The sequence below is a fragment of the Schistocerca gregaria genome, chromosome 1 (assembly GCF_023897955.1).
Source record: "Schistocerca gregaria isolate iqSchGreg1 chromosome 1, iqSchGreg1.2, whole genome shotgun sequence".
NCBI lineage: Eukaryota > Metazoa > Arthropoda > Insecta > Orthoptera > Acrididae > Schistocerca > Schistocerca gregaria.
In genome coordinates, this window is record NC_064920.1 from 791,804,909 (window position 1) to 791,827,078 (window position 22,170).

Here is a 22,170-nt window from a genome sequence, read left to right on the forward strand (position 1 = left end):
TTCAGGTAGAGCATTTGAAATGTTCAGTCAGATGCACTTTTGATTCCAATTGAGAAATTCTGTGAGATATGAAGAACGTACCAATTTACTCTTTATAATAATTCCAGTATCGTTTTGTTATGTTTTGCATTGTAAACGGCAACAAAAAGTTCGTTCTTTTTATAGTGTGTAACAGAGCTATCTCTATATTTCTGTAATATTGTAATGTCGAGGTTAATATGTTTTACACATAGTTTATCACGCAAACTGAAACGAATGATAAATCGACTGGTGTTTGCGTTTGCGAAATTCGGGATTTCAAGATATTGTATTAATTCTTCTCGCAACCTCTGTTACATCTGTGGCGAATTTGTAGTTAAATTCAACAATTTTTTAAAAAAACCAAGGGCATTTTGCGTGTTCCTCATTAGTTCTAAGAGTAAGGTGATACTTTCCGTTTTGCGATACTAATGATAATCAAAGTGACGACTGTTACATTCGTTCGCGCAACACACGCCGCCACAATTTTAAATTACAAAAGGAACTTTGTTGTCCCCACAACTAAACAGTGTTGCGTCCTGTGTCCCAAGGACCCGACATTTCTGCACCACTGCTGTTTGATACTGTCAACGACGTGTTTCCACTTTCAGGGAATGAGACCACGACACTTCTGTCGACGATTATGAAGCCAGGGACCACCGTGAGCCGCAGTTGTTTCCACAATCCGAATTGGGCAATTTGACTGGAGATCCGTCACTAGCAAAAGAACCTGCGCAGTCGTTAGCTTCTAGACTGTGGGAAGAGCACTTCTTAGCCACTGGAACTTCTTTCTCTTCGTTCAGAAATTGAAAATAGATTTCAGTCCTACGTTTTTCACAATAATGCCTTTGCGTTTGTCTTCGGTAGTCCTGGTTTGATAGAAAGGTCTGGAATTCAGCATTAGGCAAAAGATTGGTGATTCTTCGCTAATCCTTCTCACAGAAGTCTCGAGGCTGTCGTACAGAACTGGAGAAAATGTTAGACACTCATGCACTTGAAAGAGAAGTATGATTATTTAACTTTAACACTAGACAAGTTTAATTGCAAAGAATGGTACTTGGCCAACAGGTTGATTACGCTGTGCATCACTGCTTACTGTGCGAATGAGACAGTCGTGTTAAACACAAATATTTGTTTCAGAAAATCTAGAATACCAAACGTTGGAAGGAAAAACGTACTCTTCGATTCCCTGGCACAAACAAAACTGTCTCCATTTCACACTAAACTTGACGTTATGAAATAAATTGTTAAAGCCCTATCAAAAGACTGGAATTAAATAAGTGAAGGAAAATTTTTGAAGAGAAAATAAAGTCATTTTAAGACTCATACGTAACACAAACCGTCTGGCAGAAAGCATGGGCCAGATACTTAGCACAAAATATGTGGTACGAAAAAAACAAATGTATCAATAAAGTGATAAAGAATCCAGGAGAGGAAAACAACGACTTTCTAAACACAGAAATTGGGAAACCCATAACGAAAAACCGTGTAACAATTATTTTATCTGTGAACGGTACGGAAAAAAACTGATCTCAGAAACTGCGTAGCCGAAGAAAGAAGAAGCATCTGAAATCTGATGCTACACAACGATGTTAAAAATTAAATGTACAGATAAAGTTCAAAAAAAGTCACGAGGAAATGGAAAACCTTTACTAGAAAGGAAACTTACTTTAATAGTGTACGTACTAAGACATACGTGAATAGTTCCTTTGATACAAGAAGAAGCAGTATAGAGAAGAAAGTATTATATAAGGATTAGATAGACAATAGATGTCGGAGACAGCAGTCACAAGGAAATGAAGAGATCACCTCAGAGTATGCATTAAAACCGTCAAATGGCCGACTACTTAATAAAAAATGTTCTTTTGTCGCCCTGATCCTCAATGCGAACCTGTTAGCTCGACATGTAGATAACTGCGACATTCTGGGAAATAGCTTGCAGTGGAAATACGGACATGATGGGTCACATAAATAGAGAACAATACACGTGCTGATACTATGTTGCCTTCAGACTAGTATTACAATTTGGTTTATAAGTTTCAAAATCTTTTCATGAAAGTTAAGTCATTACATAATTTATGATACCTTTTTAAGTGAAAACGATAACAGACTAAACTACTGCGAAGGATCCAAACAGGAAAGAATTCTGTATTACGGTATTTCTCCTCATAGGACTAGGGACAAGAAACATATGCTGTCCAACAAGTTTCTGTAAGGGCAGTCAAATGAAAGCGAGACGGATGGAAAAAAGTAAGTAAACAGTTTATTATTTTAAAAGATTAATACATCTAGCCCACTGTGAGTCAAGGCGGTCAGTGCCTTCAGGGGAAAATATTTGCGGTTACCTATGGAACCATGATTGTATCCAGAGGTGTATCTCTTCGTCCGAAGCAAATTGAAGGCCATGAATGTATTTCTTCAGGGCTCCAAAAATGTGGAAGTCAACGGCGAGAGATCGGGACTGTATGGAGGATGTGTAAAAGGCTTTCGAGCGAAACTTCTGTAGCGCACTCGAAACAACCTTGGCAACTTGTGTGGCAACTTGTGGAAGGGAATTTTGTTATCAGCTTGTTTCGACTGCGCTGTTAAAGTTTCACTGGAGAGCTATTACACATCCTCCATATGGTCCCGATCTCTCCCCATGAGATTTCCATATTGTTTGAGCTCTGATGGTGCACGCCTGAATGCAGTCATAATTCCGCAGCCAAACGTTAATGTTTCCATGAAGGAATTGACCAACTTGTCCCACAGTGTGTTAAACGTATTAATAGTTATGGCAATTAATTTTGCAGTAATAGATAGTTTACGTACTGTGTTTATTTGTCTTGTTTTCATTTGACTGCCTATTATATCTTAGTATCCTCACTTATTTTGTATGTATACATTTCTGAGTCCAAAAGCTCGTTACATGAATCATTTGTAGTGTGGATTAAAAATGCCTGAACAACACATGTGTATTTCCATAAAAGGAGAATCCTTTATTGCAAGCGAAATAAATGCTAAAAACATCAAAATTCCTTCCTGCTCAAATGCTGACATCGCCCACAAAGAAGCCACAGAACTCGATTCTAGTCATAAAGATGACTATAATATGCTGGCGCTTGTCGACGTAATAGAACGTCTTTTCTAAATAAGTAATCTGTTAGTAATTTTTAAGGAATTATTACCTACCATAGACGAAATATTTGCGGAGAAAACAGGCTGCCACTAATGGCAGAGTGGATGGCAAGGCTATAGTCACTGTGGTTGCAAAAAGAAGTGTTCCCTCGCGCATGTCAAAGTGTCATAACAGTTGACGTTGTAGTAATAAATAATGTTGTACAGCATAATGTTAGACACATAATTTATGTAGAAGTTGATTATTGGATTTAGACGGAGAAATTTAGATAAGTAATTAAACTACAGGGAAGAAGAAAGAAAATCTTTGAGGTAGGTCAGTGACATTGTAACTCTGTCAGGGAGTGCAAAGGATTTGGAGAAGCTATTGTATGAAATGACTAGCGTCTTGAAAAGCCATTATTATATGAAGATCAACAAAAGAAAACAAGGGTAATGGGATGTGGTCGAATTAAATAAAGTGATTGTGAAGGAATTAAATTAAAAAATGAGACACTAAAAATAGTAGGTACGTTCTGCTACTCGGGCAGCAGAAAAAAAAGAACAACGTAGATATATAGAGGGTAAAAAATGTAGAATGGCTATAACACGAAAAGCATTTCAGAAAAAGAGGAATTTAGTAACATCAAACAAATTTAAGTGTTAAGAAGCCTTTCCTGAAGATATTCGTCTGGAGTGTAGTCTTGTCCATAAGTAAAATATGCAAAAATGTAAGAACATAAACTTTTGAAATGTGGTGCTACAGAAGAAAGTTGAAGATAAGATGGATAGTTGGAGTAATTAATGATGACGTACTAAATAAAATCTGGGAGAGTACGAATTTGTGGCACAACTTGACTAAAAGAAGGGCTCAATTGGTAGGAGACATCCTGAGACCTCAAGGAATCATCATTTTGCTAATTGAACAGAGAGTGGGAAGAAAAAATTTTAGAGGGAGGCCAAGAGATGAATATAGCAACCATGTTGAAATGTATGTAGATTGCAGTGATTATCTGGAGACGAGGAGAATTGCACAAGACTGGGGAGCCGTCGACAGCTGCATCAAAGCAGTGTTCAGATTGAAGATCACAACAAATCACATTATTTTTTGTTGTGACTTTGAACATCTAATTTATTTTAAGTTGAATGGTTTAGTTACATGTGCATTTACATAACCTTTCTCTTGTTTTGTCATTTATCATACTTATATTTTCCAGTTTTGTCGATATTAGAAGGTGTTGGGAGATGGCATCTCACTCTGCGCAGAATGTTCTTATAACTACATGTGTAACCTTAGAGAACTTGTACTTGAGGGGCCGTAGTGGAGGTGATGGAGAACAGTGAGAGATGAATTGAGGACTTCTGGCTGTAACCTGTAGAGAACTTGTACTTGAGGGGCAGTAGTGGAGGTGATGGAGAACAGGGAGAGAGATGAATTGGGGACTTCTGGCTGATGTCCTACCCTCCTTCCACTTAGGTCGCACATAAAGGTGCCGGTTCACAGAACACTTTACCTGGCACAGGCAGCAGTCCATCATGAAGGCGTGCAGTTGGCGGAAAGTGGGCGGAGGAACCCATTTAAGAGAGACTGCCGTGAACTGAGCTTTTGTGCAAACGTTGGGAAGGACATGAAACTCCATACCTTCTCATGTTACGTTAGAAGCTGAGAAGATATGGACAGAGCAGATGGTGTATGTCTTTAGTGGATGATGATGATGATGATGATGATGATGATGTTTGGTTTGTGGGGGGCTCAAATGTGCGATTATCAGTGCCAGTACAAATTCCCAACCTTTTCTCTGTCCAATCTCCTCACTTTCATGAATAATGATGAAATGATGAGGACAACACAAACGCCCAGTCATCTCGAGGCAGGTGAAAATCCGTGACCCCTCCGGAAATTGAACCCGGGATCTCGTGCTCGGGAAGCGAAACGCGACCGCTAGACTACGAGCTGCGGACCATGTTTAGTGGAGGCAAGAATGAGACCCCCCTCTCCCCCTCCCTTATGCCAGAAAGTACCAGGTTCTTTTAGCGAGCTACAAGAATATATATTTCACAGGCATGACAATCTGGGAAGCGTAACAGTCTTCTTTCAGAAATGGGAAATGGTTAGCCTGCAAAGATTAGATTTCTCCATAAATGAGGGACAGTGGTCGGAACTAGATAAATGTTTTTTGCCAAAACTTGGCCGTGCTCTCTAGTATAAAATCTTATTTTTTCAGACAAGAGAGATTTGGAGTCACTGATTGGCTCCTCTCAGGATATGCAAGGTTCCCATTCCGGTGCTGTGTCTGGATTGACTACCAGGCCAACAGAACAGTCAATTGTAGAGATTCGACGAGTAGGGGGTAGTTAGATTGGTTTGTGCAATGTGAGGGCTGTTTTGTTTTTGTTAATTCAACTTCCGCATCGAGGTTTGTTGTAAAGTGGTTGTGATTCTTTGTCTTATCTTGTAGTCATCCCCTGGAGGAGAACTTCAGATCTTTTCCTAGCAGAGGAGTCTTTTGGTCTGTATCTTGCGGTGGACTAAGAGCCAGTGGCAGTTTCTAAATGTACCAACAGAGGAACTCACGAGGATGAACTCATTCTTCCTGAGTTGGTGATCTGAAGTTTGGCAATTCCAGCATGCACTGTCATCCCTGAGAGTCAAATTTGTTTGGCCAGACCAGTGAACAGGTGCACCTCACACTGAAATCTTCGGGAATTTCAGGGCTCTGGTAGGGAAGTTTCCCGCGTACTGGTAATCAGAACGCCTGACCGCGTAGTTTGCAAAATTTTCGAGGACGCGTCAGAACATTACAGCTGCAGCAGCACACTGCTTCTCATCCATAGCACCTGTTTTCTGCTGCTGCATGAATCAAGGTGAAGCAGTAAAATGCTACTGGACCAGCATATTGTTGTTAAATGTTATTTACAGCTCTCAGTTCCCAGGTCAACCATAGTTTGTGGTATACTTGGTCATTTGAATAGAGTTTGGCCTTACAGTGGATTTATGTAAACGAAGTCAGATTGCATTGTAAAAGGGATTAATTCAGGGGAGAATTTGCATAGATTCCACCCCAATGTGTGCTTTGCCATTCAAACACCATTCCTTTTCTAACCTGTGTTTCTCATTTTTGTGTAAGCTTAATCAGCTAGTTGTAGTTACGATAAGATTAATAAAACTTGTCACTATTTAGTAAACTTAAATACATTGTTCTCATTAATACTCCCTCAAATATTCACTCTTTTTTTATTGTGGTGGACATGGGTACATCAACAATTTAAGGTTCAATCTTATTAAATTAATTAATTTGATTATTAATATGAGTTCTGAAAGTGACCACAGACATAAGCAACAAAAGTGTCATATGTAAATTCATTAATTCATATATAAAAGTTAAGGGTGTAGCTCACAATCTGAAGGTTACTGAGAAGATTATGGTTCTCTTTGTGAAAATAATAACATTTAGCATGACTCAGACACATACTTATGGTTAAAGCAAGCGACGGCTTGCAGTGTATGTGAGGAATAGTGACACACTGGGCCTCCATAAGTTATCTTCACTACGAAAGATTTTAGTACCTTTAATACCATACAAGATATTAACAAATAGTTTGCAGAATGTGATAACTCAAAACTTTTATTTCCTCATTCTTGTGTGCACCCTTAGTGGTGTGGGTAATGTCTGGTTGGAAATCCAGTTTCTCTCAACGTAAGATTCAAGATAACCATGGTGAAATGTTCAAATGCATTATGAATGTGTCCCTTCGAGTACTTTAGGTCTCTAACATTGTTCTGGTACACCAAATCTTTTACAAAAGAAGTCTAGTGGTGTGAGGTCAGGGGATTGTGGCGGCGACACACTGAGCTTTCTCCTCTCGTGTCGACATTTGATCAAGTTTTCAAGTTCAGTTTTGGGTCTGAAAGTTATTAAAGTCTTAAACAGTAAATGTAGTTTATGAACACCCATTACATGATTTAAATATCAAACACTGTCACAGTTAGCTGCTTTGTTTCATTATTTAAATCATGGATGGCGTATTTGTAGACTTTCAAAATCATCGATTATGATTAATGAAATTAAGTTATACTGATATTTTTTGAACATCACAGGGAGAATATCGATATTTCCCTGGTATGTTTCTTTCCCATTAATCTATACATTTGCATTTTAGTAATAATCTGCAAGTGAGAAACAACTTTAAATTATTGACCTATTCCATATTCTCCAGAACCATTTCACTCAGAATCTGTGGGAATTAATATTATAATTTAAGTTACTTTTTAAATACGAATTAATATGAATTACTTTCTCCGTCCTGACATGTTCTACATCCCCGTTGGCGGAAACGTCGTGGAACAAAACAAAATTAACGAATATTTGACCAACAGATGACGTTGTAAGCGTCAGCTTATGCACAGCAACAGACGCGCGGCATACGGGTGTTCCTCAGTTTGCGGCCGAGACATCCAACATGAATCCTCCATGAAGCACCGCGCGCTCCTGATAAAGCTCTTCTACAAGAATGGTGACTGTACGCCAAAAGCCCGCAGATGTTCCGGACACTCGAGGGTATGGAAAAGAGCATTGGTCCAATGTCTCCTAAGGGTCTGGACAAAATGATTACAAAATTCGGAAGCACAGATTCTTTTGAAGTGGAATGTGGCAGAGGGAGGAAAGCAGTAGATCCGACGCCTTTCGAAGAGGTGGCCACAGCTCTGCAAGAAGGGTCGAGCGGTGGCGTGCAGACATGTACAGCAGTGGCCATACCGAAAACCACGCAACAAAGAAAAATATAAAAGAGGTGGTGTACCGTATAATGCCCTCATATCAAGCCCTGTCTGAACAACATGAGTTTATTCCCATAAAAAGAGCTGCTGCGAAAGAGAATCGCCTATTTCAAGCTATGAAAATGTTACGAACGTCAAAAATGAAATTATCTCCTCCTTAAATTGGTGATAGCGCACGAGTGCAAGTCCCTGATGGCGACAGCGGCCGAGTTGTTGGAGTAGAAGACACCGATTTTTATAAATTAGCAAACCTTCAAGCGGCTTTATACCGTCAATCATAATTTGCAAATAAAAGTTACTTTCCACTAGGCAGTACCACAAGTTCCTCCAAAAATCGTAACTCAACACACACACACACACACACACACACACACACACACACACACACGAACGTCAAAAATGAAATTATCTCCTCCTTAAATTGGTGATAGCGCACGAGTGCAAGTCCCTGATGGCGACAGCGGCCGAGTTGTTGGAGTAGAAGACACCGATTTTTATAAATTAGCAAACCTTCAAGCGGCTTTATACCGTCAATCATAATTTGCAAATAAAAGTTACTTTCCACTAGGCAGTACCACAAGTTCCTCCAAAAATCGTAACTCAACACACACACACACACACACACACACACACACACACACACACACACACAAATGTCATACTAAATATTGTAAATCCACCTGATGATGGAGGTTTAAACGTTTGAAACGCATTGTGGAAATAAATAAAACGGTGACTGGTAACAGTAAATTTGTTTCATTTAAAGTTACTTTCAATAAACGACAATTCTGCTCAGTAAATGTCGCTGCGAGAAACAACTGCCTCTAATTCGAGAAGAGTAGGGCAACGCTATACACGCCATCACCACAAAAAGAAGTGTTCCACTACTAAATTCTATTATAAAAGCAAGGGAGTCTCGTAAAGTGCAAAGTGTCATAACAGTTTCAGTTGATGGAATGAATCAGATTGTATAACAGCAGTCATAGAACTGAATAAGTTTGTCATTGGTATTGTTTTCTTTTAGAACCTAAAATATGCTGTCCCTTTTAAGTTCAACAGTTTATTTACGTGTGCTGGTGCTAAAGCTTTTGCCTTTTTAAACATATAACACAATATTTTTCAGTAATAAAGTGTGATTTAAGAATGTAACAAAAAAAGATTTTTATTCTACATTCATCATCAGTGCATGGTTGATGTCGTCATTTCTGGGTGTATGTGATAAATAAGAATGTCTAGCAAATATTTCGGACGTACAACAGGTGTCTGTCTATAATTTCGGTCTTTACGGCAACAGTCTCTTTACTTCCCTCGCTGTGCCGTCTTCTATAGTCTATGTAATTTTAGCGTGGCCGGTATCGCACTAATAATGTCATCAAACGGCTAGAAATTTTAATCTGACATTTGCTGCCCTCAACTATCCTTTCAGATATTTCCTTAAATACCACATCAGGAGGAGAACGAACAAGGAAAGTATCAATGGAAATTTTATTTCGTTTCCAGTTTCTCTTATTTTCACATGAAATGTCGTGCATTAAAATAGGTCATGTTTCTGTTACATAAAATGTTTCCATAGTATTTTAAAGAGCAGAAACCTGTTGCAGTATATTTAGAACTGATCTGAATTAAGATTGAATAGTTAAATGCAAGGACTACATGTGTAGAGGTCAATACTTAAGTAACAGTTCGCATTAATTTGCAAATATGCGAGGGACGTTCAATACATAATGCAACACATTTTTTTCTGAAAACAAGTTGGTTTTATTCGAGGTTCCAATACCCCATATTATCCTCCATTCTTCCGGCTACAAAACCCTGTTTATCAGTGTATACATGCAGAATGAAGCAACGAATGAAAATTTGTACCAAGATCAGGATTCGAACCCGGGTCTCCTGTGTACTAGACAGATTCACAAACCACTACGCCAGCCTGGCATAGCGGCTGTGTATAACTGCCGCTCCCTTGTCAACCCAAATTCGGATTCATATCTCGGCCCACTTGGTATTCCCTAAAATCAAACAGCACTGCAGAGGCTCTCCGGCTGTATTGGAATAGCACCCAAGCGTCGAATGAAATGAGGGATCCCGCCTTAAACCCAGGCTGTAATCAAATGAAACTACAGGGTTCGAGAGACCTCTTCAAGTCTCAAACGTCTATGATGTATATATGCAGCCTGAAGTGACGAAACGTAACTCCACTCAATGCGACAGCCATACACCACCTTATAGGAAGAGGTTGTATGCCCACACGGTACCAACCCACTGGTCAACATCGGGGCTAACGTTTTGCTGCATCAGTAACCTCCCCATCATCCACATACTGCTCCCCACGGAATACATCCCTCAGCGGGCCAAACATATGGAAGTAGGAAGGCGCGAGGTGCGGGCTGTAGGGTGGATAAGGAATACCAGTCCAATGAACTATTGTGGGCTCCTCTTGTGTGCACAGACTTGTCTGAGGCCTTGCGTTGTCAGGGAGAAGTTCTTTTAAAAAATTTTTGTTTGTGTATGTGAGGATGGCGACTACGCGCTGAAGGCTTTTCTTCAGTTTCCTGAGGCTGACACAATACACTTCAGAGTTGTCGTTGCGCCTTGAGGGAGGTCATCAGATAGAATAAACGCTACTGAGTCCCAGAGGACTGTCGCCATGATGTTACCGGCTAAGTTTTGAACTTCTTCTTCGGTGGAGACACGTTGTGTTGCCACTTCGTGGGTTGCCGTTTTGTTTTCGGTTCGAAGTGTGAAGGCATCTTTCCTCCCCTGTGATGACGCTCGACAAAAAATTATTATGAATGCATAGTGCCTGTTTTTTTTCGGACATAACAGAAAGAAATACATCACGCATTCATACACACTGACGCTCATAAATTAAGGACAATGCTGATATACCGCTCTGGTGGGACGTTTGCGGGTTTAAATCACCTTGGGGTATGACCATGCGGTGCATTTTACCTTCGGTCGTCGCACGGTGGCGCTGGCAGCAGTCCACATACGCAGAGGTGTGTTGGTGCATGTCAGAGTACGGTGCAGCGAGTAAGTGTGCAGATGTTTTCAGACGTGCTAATGGTGACTGTGTGTTGAAAATGGCTCAAAGAACACACATTGATGACGTTATGAGGGGTAGAATACTAGGGCGACTGGAGGCTGGTCAAAAACAGGAGGTCGTAGTACGAGCCCTCCGTGTTCCACAAAGAGAGATCTCAAGATTATGACAACGATTCCAGCAAACAGGAAACGTGTCCAGGCGCTACTGTATGGGACGACCACAGTGTACAACACCACAAGAAGACTGATAACTCACCATTAGTGCCCGCAGACGGCCACGGAGTACAGGTAGCCTTGCTCGGGACCTTACATCAGCCACTGGAATAGTTCTCTACAGACACACAGTCTACAGACGACTGAACAGACATGGTTGATTCGCCCGGAGACGTGCAAGGTGCATTCCGCTGACCGCTGGTCACAGGAGATCCCATAAAACCTGGTGTCAAGAGCCCACTACATCGTGGTTTGAGCGGTTGTCCCAGGTTATGTTCACGGAAGAGTCCAGGTATAGTCTGAACAGTGATTCTCGCCAGGTTTTCATCTGGCGTAAACCAGGAACTATATACCAACCCCTTAATGTCCTTGAAAGCGACCTGTATGGAGGTCGTGGTTTGTTTGTGTGGGGTGGGATTATGAGTGGTGCACGTACATCCCTGCATATTTTTTAGAGAGGAGTTGTAACAGGTCAGGTGTATCGGACGTCATTTTGCACCAGTATGTCCGTCTTTTCAGGGGTGCAGTGGGTCCCACTTTCCTCCTACCGTCGTGGAGGAGTATCTTGAAACAGAAGATATTAGTCGAATGGAGAGGCCTGCCTGTTCTCCAGACCTAAACCTCATCGAGGATGTCTGGGATGCTCTCGGTTGATGTATCGATGCACGTCTTCAAACCCCTAGGACACTTCAGGAGCTCCGACAGGCACTGGTGCAAGAACGGGAGGTTATACCCCAGCAGCTGCTCGGCCTCTTGCGGAAATCTCACTGTAGTGAGCTTGGAAGAAACATATTCCACCTACTCATGTAACTGATTCGCTTCGATGGGCAATGAATCCACCACCTTCCGTGCGGATGCACAATTCCGTTCAGACTGCTGGGGGATCTCACAATAGCGAGCATGAAGGTGGCGCTAGATAGGAATGTTTTTCAGAGACAGTCCACACAATTGCAATAAACATTGTGTCCGTGTGGGGCACTAGTCAACGCAACTGCCTAGTAAGCAGGAGATCACCGATTCGTAATCTGGTCCAGCACACATTTTCACCCGTCACCACTGATTGCGTTTCCTCTCTTCCCCCTCTAACTTCAATTTACGTAATACGACAAAAATTGTAACGATAAGCCTCGTAATGCGAAAACAATTCCGTATATGCGGTCCTTCGTTGTTCGTTATGGTCTTCTGTGTTTGATGGTGATCCGTCGATGACCTCTAATGAGTGTGTCCGCACGTTTCAACATTGCAGGAGCCACAGCTGTGTGCGGCCGGCCGGCACGCGGGAGATCGGACAGGTTTGCGCGACCTTGAGGGATGATGGCAGACCCCTCGCCTACCGACTCACTGATCTTTAGTCCACGGCCAGTCTCCGTGGACATTCTGTAAACGCCTATAAATGTCTGCGACACAGTGGTTTTTCGCCAAACAAACTGAGTGACAGTTCTTTGCTTGGAACGTATCTCCGTTACAGACACCATTTTGGAGGCTACCTATAGCGCCTCCTACTATCGGAACTTGATGAAACCATACGGGCTGAAGCACAAATATTCCACGATGTCCCACAACAAAGCCCGAATTTTTTCAACCGAAACTGGCCCATAAAAAATGTGTTGCATTACTTATTGAACCCCCTCTTAGAAGAAACTAGAATGAGGACGGCAATTTGTGTCTCATCGCAAGCGCCGTCAGGCTCCATACTGTGTCAATGTACCGAGGTAGTCACCTGTGTCCTCATTGGTACTGATGTAGGCTACTGCCAAGCAGTCCATCAAGTGTGTCCCAGACTCTGAATTACTGGAGTTTTGACTGCCGTTATGGGACCTCTTCCTATCTAGAAAAGTAATGCTAAGTTACTGATAGTGATACGTATAGTTAGGGACAACAGTTAAGGTATTATGTTTAATGAAATCTAGCGGTAATGATTTCTGTGCAAAAGTTATAATTCGCCTTTATGTGTCCTCAAGGTCGACAGCGTTCGCGAGTGGTCTAGTCCCGCGTTCTGAACACCTGCCACTCCCCATTTTTGTGGTGACCGTGTCAGACCTTCCCTACACATTCCTCCTTCAGTCTGACACATCGTTTCGAATCTTAGCAGGGGCGCTGGTTGTTGAAGTGTGTGCTTTGGATACTCAGAGAACGTTCCACTCGCAAATCACCTCGTCCTCATTCTGCGAAGACCTGCAATGGTTTCTTTATTACATTAAACAGAAAGATACCAGTGCGTGCCACGTCAGGGGAATCTGGGGGTGAGGCAAAACACCATAGCCCAAAGTAGCAGCGTGTACGACTGCGTTTTATACAGAATGAGCTGGGGGTGTTGTCGTGGAGCAAGAACACTTCCTTGTACTAGTACATCCTTCTGCGACGCTTCGTCTCCACAGCCTCCCGTCAGCTCGTCGGGAGATTTCAGTAGTATCCTTCTGTGATGGTTTGCTCCTTACGAACATGATATGTTGACACCACACCATGGCATACCCAAAAAACTCAGCATCACCTTGCCCGATGATGGTTGGACATTAACCTTTGTCGGCGGTGGTGAATCCACATGTTTCTTCTGCAGTTAACAAATCAATGGGCAGATTGCGAATTCTTTGAGATCAGCTGTATTTGGTAGAGGTTGAAAGTAGGCTGTTTAGGTTTTTATGTTGGTAACGTCACGTAGCGCTCTGTATGAAAATCACTGACTGTGCTGTGTACAGTCTGTGGCTGGTTGGTATTGTTGGAATATTCGCTATTGTAGTGTTGGGCAGTTGGATGTGAACAGCGCGTAGCGTTGCGCAGTTGAAGGTGAGCCGCCAGCAGTGGTGGATGTGGGGAGAGAGATGGCGGAGTTTTGAGAGCGGATGATCTGGACGTGTGTCCATCAGAGACAGTAAATTTGTAAGAATGGATGTCATGAACAGATATATAATGACTTTTGAACACTATTAAGGTAAATACATTGTTTCTTCTCTATCAAAATCTTTCATTTGTAACTGTGCCTATCAGTAGTTAGTGCCTTCAGTAGTTAGAATCTTTTATTTAGCTGGCAGTATTCGCGCTCGCTGTATTGCAGTAGTTCGAGTAACGAAGATTTTTGTGAGGTAAGTGATTCATGAAAGGTATAGGTTATTGTCAGTCAGGGCCATTATTTTGTAGCGATTATTGAAAGTCAGATTGCGTTGCGCTAAAAATATTGTGTGTCAGTTTAGTGTTGATCAGAATAAGAAAGAGCGAAATGTCTGAGTACGTTCAGTTCTGCTCAACTGTTTGAAAATCAAATAACATAAGGGGTTTATCAGCACAGTCATAAACTTTGCTAAGGCGATGTTTCAAGGTGTACTGTCAGTTAATGACACATGAAAATTTATTTCGGTCCGGGACTCTAACCTGGATTTCTCTCTTCTGGCGAGCGATCGCCTTAATTACTTCGACTATCCGTGCATGAATGAGACTACTTGTTCGACGTCATTATCATCTTTTTGCCCATCTAGGCTTATAATATTTATTCTGCAATGCAGGCATATTTGTCTGAAGTAAAAGCAATCTAAAATAAGAATTTATACTGCTAGCTTTGCTCCTTTCATTTGGGGTCGTAGTGATACACCCAGTACTCGACAATGGTGATTAGGCTGGTAAAGAAGACACCTGGGTCGGTGTGATGTAAGTCCGAAGTTTCTGCCTGGGTTCAGCCGGTTTTTTGAATGGGTGTCGCGCAACCCAACGGGAGGTATCTTTGTTGTGTTCAAAATGTCAGGCAAAATGTTGACAGTTGTTCAGTGACTCATTATCACTGTTTTCACTTCCCGTGCGAATCTCGGTTCTCTACAGAAAGGTGGTCTGCTGTGTGGTGTCACCGCCAGACACCACACTTGCTAGGTGATAGCCTTTAAATCGGCCGCGGTCCGTTAGTATACGTCGGACCCGCGTGTCGCCACTATCAGTGATTGCAGACCGAGCGCCGCCACACGGCAGGTCTAATCTAGAGAAACTCCCTACTACTCGCCGCAGTTGTACAGCCGACTTTGCTAGCGATTGTTCACTACATACGCTCTCATTTGCAGAGACGACAGTTTAGCATAGCCTTCACCTACGTCATTTGCTACGACCTAGCAAGGCGCCATATTCAGTTACTACGGATGTATTCTGAACAGATAATATTGTGAATCATCTACCGTCAAGAGCGACGTTCATCATAAATGGATTTAAGTTAAGTATCAAACTAATTACGTCCGCTTTCTGAATTCTAATTCCTTGTCATGTTCCATACTTCACTTCAGTATAGTTCTTCCCTCCCCACGCCAGCTTGCGTAAGCTAAAACGCGTGCATTTCGGTCTCCACCAGTAATACGGTGTTGGCTCTTCTGCCAATACATCATGCTACTTAATTTTTTTTTCATTCAGGCTTGCCTGACCACACTGGAAGCGTCTGCACCACCTAATTGCTGTGCAAAATTATGGTGCATTTTTGTCGTACACATCCACGAACACAGGAGTGTTTGTTAAGCGCTTGTCCCCTTAAAATACAGAAAGCGGATTGTCGAACGCTACTGCATTTTGCCATTTTGATTTCGTAGCTCTACATCTTCATACGGTATTGTGACACAAAAATTTCAATGTGTACCATGATTGCAAGCATATACCTGCAAAGACACAACTACACTGTAAATTTTTATTTTTTCCGAAAGCAGGTTGGTTTTATTCACGATTCCAATAGACCGTATTATTCCCTACTCTTTTGGCTAGAAAGCCTTATTTTTCAACACAATCTCTGCCTTACGCCACCTTACTGAGAGGGCCTCTATGGTTCAAATGGTTCTGAGCACTATGGGACTTAACATCTGAGGTCATAAGTTCCCTAGAGCTTAGAATTACTTAAAGGTAACTAACCTCAGGACATCACACATATCCATGCCGGAGGCAGGATTCGAACTTGTGCGGTTCCGGACTGAAGCGCCTACAACCGCTAGTCTAGCGCGGCCGGCAGGCCTCTATGGGCACATTAACATTATACTGGTCGACGTCGATGACGACGTCTTGTTGCACCAATAGACTCTCCATCATCAACGTACTGCCTCCCCTGGAGTGCATCCTTCATTTGGCCAAAGAGATAGGAGTCGGAAAGTGCGAGATCGGGTCTGTAGGGTGGATGAGGAAGAACAACACGATTAAGTTTTGTGAGTTCCTAGTGGGTGTGCAGGTTTGTGTGAGGACTTGCGGTATGATGGGTAGGAGAAGTTCGTCTGAATTTTTGTGACGACGAACACATTGCAGGAGTCACAGCTGTGTGCGGCCGGCCGGCACACTTGAGGTCGGACAGGTTTGCGCGACCTTGCTGCGATGACAGATGCCTCGCCCAACCACTCGCCGTCCTTTCGTTCACCGCCAGGCCCTGTAGCCACTCTGTAAGCAGCAATGAATATCTGCGATGTTTGATTTTTCCACGAAAGAAACTCAACGACAGCTGTCTGCTTGGAAAGCACCTCCTCTACAAACGCCATTTTGAAGGCTACGTATAGCGCCGCCATGTATCGGAACTGTATGAAACTGAAGGAGAGGAAGCGGGAATATTACACGACGTCCTACAACGGATTTGGCGTTTTTTCAACCGAAATTGGCCGGGAAACAAAATGTGTTGCTTTAGTTATTGAACAGCCCTCGTAATTATGGCTTAATGACTAGTTGCCGTTCACTTTTGTTTTTCCATTACTTCCCCTTAAGTCGCTTCCTTGTCACGCAAGTTACTTGGTACCAACTTTGCAATACGCTGAATGGCTCGTTGAGGAGCGCCACGCGGGATTAGCCGAGCGGTCTCAGGCAGTGCAGTCACGGACTGTGCGGCTGGTCCCGGTGGAGGTTCGAGTCCTCCCTCGGGCATGGATGTGTGTGTGTTTGTCCTTAGGATAATTTAGGTTAAGTAGTGTGTAAGCTTAGGGACCGATGACCTCAGCAGTAAAGAAAGCCCCATAAGATTTCACACACAGTTGAACGCAGTTGAACGTTGCAGAGCTTTTCCCTATTCCCCACCAACAACTTATGGAGATCCTGGGCTATCGATTTCGCTGCATGGACCACTCGAGGAGTGTCGTCAGCTTGTACTCTCGGAGCACCACGGGAAATGGACGTGTCTAGGCGGCGGTGATGGCGCAGTTTTAATTGCAGCCGGGGCCGGTGGCAGCGGTGATGCACGGCCGCGGCTGTCGCTGCGCGTCACGTCACAGCATTCGTTTGCGCGCGGCCATATTTCGCCGCGCCGGCCGGCCCTGGGCTATAAGTTGGCCGAGGCGCATATTGCAGTCATCAGCGGCGGCACGGCGCATGCATCACCCGCCGGCGCACGCCGGAACGCGCGTGACGTATGTGCCGGAATGATCGCCGCCCCCGCCGCACCGCCGCCGCCGCCGCCCCCGCCTGCGCACGTCCGCCGGCGCGTGGCCCGCGCAGCCCTGTCCACTCTGTGCGCTTCCTTCGTAAACACCATTCGCTGTCTTCTCCACTGCTTTCAGTCTCGGTTCAAATGACTGGTAAAAAGGCACGTACGTACACTTCTGTGCAAAACGTAAGGGCAGGAGTAACCTTCGCATGATAATTCACAGCCAAATTTCATTGCTCCGTAGAATTTGGCCCATACATAAACAGAACTGTCACCCTATAATACAGAAGGTAATTGAAAGAAATGCCCAATGAGACGAAAAGAAGTGATACTTTCATTCACAGACAATAATTAGACTGAAGTCACCACGATTTATGATGGCCTCCTGGATATTACACACGGCGGGGCATGGTCCATAATAGGGTCGTGATCACCAAGGAGAGCAATACACGCTCTGAAACGTGCTCCCATGGTGGCCACAAGGTTTGTAACAGGTTATTGTGGTTGTGTGCTTCATTTTTCCACCAACCCTGTCGACAACTGTTGGATGGTAGCTGGTACATGGGACGTGCTGCAATGCAGCTCCCAAACGCATCCAACAAGAGATCGATAGGATTTAAGTCAGCCGAACGGGTACACGAATCAATTCGGGCCTTGTACTCTGTTGCCAAGAGCTTCTCCACCTGCTTGTATCATCCATAAAAGTGAAGCCAACGTCACAATAACGTTCATAGGAGACTGTACCCTGTTCAAAGACTTGGACGTAAGTGCGCCCATACAAATAATGCCTCCACACATCGTAACGCATCGACCACTAAATCATGTTGGACAAAGCTGGAGGCATGGAAACATCTAATGCTCCAAGGAATATTGTCGAATATGATAGGTTTGATGCTCTGCTTGTTATGGTATAGAGAGGCGTAATATTGCGTTGACGTACTGACCTCCAGATCTTTGAACACGGTACACACACCAGTCAGCATTATTGTGTCACTGTACTCCTTTCTCATGAGCGGCTCTTCAGGAGTTCATTCCACCCTGGGTTCATTTTTATGCATGACACTGCGCGACTTCGTCGAACAGAGCAGCTGGAGGCGTGCTTGGAACTAGAGGATATTCCGCAGATGAACTGGCCTGAGCTTTCCCACGACTTTAATAACGAATACGCAACACCAAAAGTACTGGATATTGAACGCTTCCTCAGTGAAGAAGGAAAGATAGCGCCATCGGACATACGGGAAATAGACTTTTTCTTACTTAGCTGTGTCGTTTAAGTCGAGGTTATTGACTGTGCGGTGTGGAGAGAATACTGAAATCTGATCAACATGGCCTCCGGTTTTGTCACGACGAAGGCAACGTCGGCGCCGTCACGATGGCGAAAGTGGGTTTGGGCCTTCATGCCATACGCGTGTTCCGAGGGTACGGCGTGGTTCACTGTCACAGTCAGAACGCTGTGCACAGTTCCGTACATTCCCCGTTTCAAACGGAGTGCGTCAGATCGCATTCGTTCTTCATTGTCACGTACCACCCTCCCTCTGGAATGCCTGCAGTGGCACATCATGTAACTGTCGCCTGCTGAGGTATCGACAGAGACTCCGATCGTGTTGCTGTCACTTACGCGACGGCCCTCTCTTCGCCGCCCACAGATCACGAGTCACGAGTGAGACGCCTACCTGCGGAGTCCGAGGGAACGGAGCTGCCTGCATCCCTCCCTCCTACTACCACATCGATGGTTCTTGACGCCATACCGGATGATTCGATGGAACTTTCGTCGCTCAGTGTTCCTACGTCGCCTTTTATGCTGGAACGTCGGAGAATCCTCCAATCTTCTGAAACTGAAGACTGGGTGCGCAGGTAATTGACCCTGAATAAAGAAAAGTGTGCAGTTATTCACATGAGTACTAAAAGAAATCCCCTAAATTTCGATTATTCGGTAAGTCACACAAATATGAAGACTGTAAATTCAACTAAATACTTATGGATTACAATTACAAATAACCTAAATTTGAACTATCACTTAGATAATGTTTTGGGTAGATAAAACCAAAGGCTGCGATTCGTTGGCAGAACACTTGGATGGTGCAACAGATCTACTAAAGAGACTGCTTACACCACACTTCTCTGCCCTATTCTGGAGTATTGCTGTGCGGTGTGGGATCCGCATCACGTGGGACTGACGGATGGCATCGAAAAAGTTGAAAAAAGGGCGGCTTGTTTTGTATTATCCCGAAATAGGGTAGATAGTGCAACAGATATGATACGTGAATTGGAGTGGCAATCATAAAAAAATACGTTTATCGTTGCAACGGGATCTCACAAAATTTCAATCACCAGTTTTGTCCTCTGATCGCGAAAACATTCAGTTGACACTTATCTACATAGGGAGAAATGATCTTCACGAAAAAATAAAGAGAAATCAGGGTTCGGAAAGAAAAATGTAAGTGCTCGTTTTTTACGCGCGTCGTTCGAGAGTGGAGCGGTAGAGAGACGGCTTGAAAGTGGTTCATTGAATCCTCTGCCAGGCACTTTATTGTGAAAAACAGAGTAATCATGTAGATGTAGATGCAGAAGCAGCGGTCACCCAAGAAGTGCAAGTGGAGGCGCTACACGACTTCCGACAGGAATGCCTAGCCCTTCATTGTGGATTCCGTGACACGTCGGCGATCTCTCAAGATGAAGAGAACAGCTATGTTGCTCTGGCCGACGGACAGTATTGACACGAGAGATTCCTGCGCAAACCGACAACCTAGTACAACTCGGCCCCACTGGTGGTTCGGTTGTTATTCCGACACCATCGGCAACGTTTGCAATGGATACTATGATCACATTCAAGGCGCCGACGGCGTCGGCATGGAGCGACGACGTCGAGGGCGCGCCGGATCCTGCGGAGGGGCCGGAAGCTCCCGCAACGGACCAATAAACATATCTACATCTACATCTACATCCATACTCCGCAAGCCACCTGACGGTGTGTGGCGGAGGGTACCCTGAGTACCTCTTTCGGTTCTCCATTCTATTCCAGTCTCGTATTGTTCGTGGAAAGAAGGATTGTCGGTATGCTTCTGTGTGGGCTCTAATCTCTCTGATTTTATCCTCATGGTCTCTTCGCGAGATATACGTAGGAGGGAGCAATATACTGCTTGACTCTTCGGTAAAGGTATGTTCTCGAAACTTCAACAAAACCCCGTACTGGGCTACTGAGCGTCTCTCCTGCAGAGTCTTCCACTGGAGTTTATCTATCATCTCCGTAACGCTTTCGCGATTACTAAATGATCCTGTAACGAAGCGCGCTTCTCTCCGGTGGATCTTCTCTATCTCTTCTATCACCCCTATCTGGTGCGGATCCCACACTGCTGAGCAGTATTCAAGCAGTGGGCAAACAAGCGTACTGTAACCTACTTCCTTTGTTTTCGGATTGCATTTCCTTAGGATTCTTCCAATGAATCTCAGTCTGGCATCTGCTTTACCGACGATCAACTTTATATGATCATTCCATTTTAAATCACTCCTAATGCGTACTCCCAGATAATTTATGGAATTAACTGCTTCCAGTTGCTGACCTGCTATTTTGTAGCTAAATGATAAGGGATCTATTTTTCTATGTATTCGCAGCACATTACACTTGTCTACATTGAGATTCAATTGCCATTCCGTGCACCATGTGTCAATTCGCTGCAGATCCTCCTGTATTTCAGTACAATTTTCCATTGTTGCAACCTCTCGATACACCACAGCATAATCTGCAAAAAACCTCAGTGAACTTCCGATGTCATCCACCAGGTCATTTATGTATATTGTGAATAGCAACGGTCCTATGACACTCCCCTGCGGCAGCAGCGATGAAACTCCAGATTCTGTGAGAAATGATTTGGGCTCCCGACACTGCCATCGCATTTCAGGAGCTTCACTTGGCCACCCTGCTGCATGTGATGAGTTATGCCTCTTACGCTTCTCCTATAGGAGACCCTGGACGCGGAGTGGTTGTATGGTCATGAGGGCAATCACTTGAAGACGTCATGTACCTGCCATGCCATTCGCGATGTGTATGGCGCTCACCATGAAGGGCACCTGCATTGTAAATGTGTACTTCCCGCTCACATTCTCCTTCTGTTATCTCGTGGTCAACGCCGTGGAACACATCTGTGACAGTCGACAGGCGGCGGGGGCCCAGGGCTGTCTGTCTTATGGTGGGAGGAGTGGGTTTCTAAATCAAAATTAGAAGACTTGATGATAATGGGGTCTTTGCGGGGTGCGTGTTATGGTATGCTGAGGTTTGGAAGGTACTTCTTTATTTAGAGGGATAGCGTTTCATGACTCAGAATCTGACATCATAATGTGATATGGTGAAGAAATGTATAGGAGGAGATGTTGGAGATTTTTTTTCTTTGTTGTAATTCCTTTCCTCTGTCCCATATGGGGTAGGGGAGGGCTGAGAGCGGCACTGTCCACCGCTCTTCAGTCATTTGGCTTTACAAAAATACAGAAGGGTGATTACGTAAAAAGGGGGGATAAAAAGGAGGATATAAAAACACAGTAAATGGAGATGATGCGAGTTAAAATACACACTAAGACGGGTACATGCACTGGAAGACAGTTAAAAAGTCGACATAAAGTTGAAAGAACACAGCTGGCAAATCAAAGTACACTTAAAAAAGCACTGGAGGCAAACACAAGG